Source organism: Echinops telfairi, unplaced genomic scaffold (assembly GCF_000313985.2).
Source record: "Echinops telfairi isolate 266 unplaced genomic scaffold, ASM31398v2 ScPeMD7_7469;HRSCAF=8507_1, whole genome shotgun sequence".
Taxonomy (NCBI): Eukaryota; Metazoa; Chordata; class Mammalia; order Afrosoricida; family Tenrecidae; genus Echinops; species Echinops telfairi.
Genome location: NW_022111373.1, coordinates 20,710,662 through 20,711,962, shown reverse-complemented (window position 1 = coordinate 20,711,962; position 1,301 = coordinate 20,710,662).

Genomic DNA, 1,301 nt, shown 5'->3' with positions numbered 1-1,301 from the left:
GCTAAGGCAGCTGCATGCTGGTCTGACCATCACAAAGCAAGAGACCAGAGAACTAGAAAGGCAAGGCTCATGGAGCCATTTTTCCCTTCGCCCTTCAATTAACCCCACATGTGTTTATCGGCCAGGTTGGCACAATAAACTAACTACCTCAGAATTCTTAATGACTTTTTATTACCTCTTTTAAATGAAACTATATCTTTTTGATGACATTTCTCTTAAGTGACGGCAACACTCTTAAATCTTTGCAGATAGGTTCAATTTAGAACACTGAAAGAAAGGAACTTTTCTGTTCTCTGATAGAAATTAAGTATCAAGAAGGCATACTTCAACATATCTCAACCTAGAAGAGTTGAAGAATTAAGTTACAATATTGAAGGATTATCTGAGCAAAATACTGAAAGATGCAGGAATCAACAAAGAAGATGAAGTAAAAGTTGGTTGATTTTCAACTCTATCAAGAGGCAACTTATGGTCAAGAACTGATGGTATTATAAGTAGACGCCCAAACTTCACTGAAAGCATTAGTTAAAAACAAGGTTCCCAGAATAGATTGAAAACCCATTGAAATTAACAAACTGATAAAGCATGAGATGCACTCCCTATTCCGTGTCAAGAAAATTGGAGAAAGCTACCTGGCCAACCAGCTGGAAGAGATGATATTTGTGTCCATTTTAAAGAACGGTGATCCAACAGAGTGCAAAATTTCTCAATCTTATCAATATCACATTCAAGTAAATTTTGCTGTAGACCCTCCAACAATGATCGTAGCAGTATGTCCACAGGGAGCTGTCATTAAAGCCCATTAAGAAGATTTGGAACCATGGATATCATTCCTGACTTCAGATGGACTTGACTGTAAAAAGAGGAGACCAAGAAGATGATCATTTGTGTGTTTTGTTAACTAAGCAGAATTATTCTTTTCTGTGGATAATAATAAACTATAGACAGCACTGCAAATAATGAGATTCTATTTTTTCGAAGTAAAACTTGGTGTGTCTCTTTTCAGAGGTGGTGAAATTATCATACATATAGCAACAAGGAATGTAGCATGTAATGTTTGCAAGTTATTTTGAGAAATGTTTCTTTTTTCTTCCAGGGGAAATTATAGCTTCTGCTTGTTCTTAGGTGCCAATGGCTCAGTTGGGACTCGTGACTCATGCACGATAGACCAAAGTGCTGCCTGTCTGTCCTGCGCCAGGCTCATAACTACACCACGATGTCGCTCTGTCTCCTCGGGGAGCTTTCTCTATTTCGCTGACTTTCTTTAACAAGCACACTGTCCTATTCCAGGGACTGGTCTC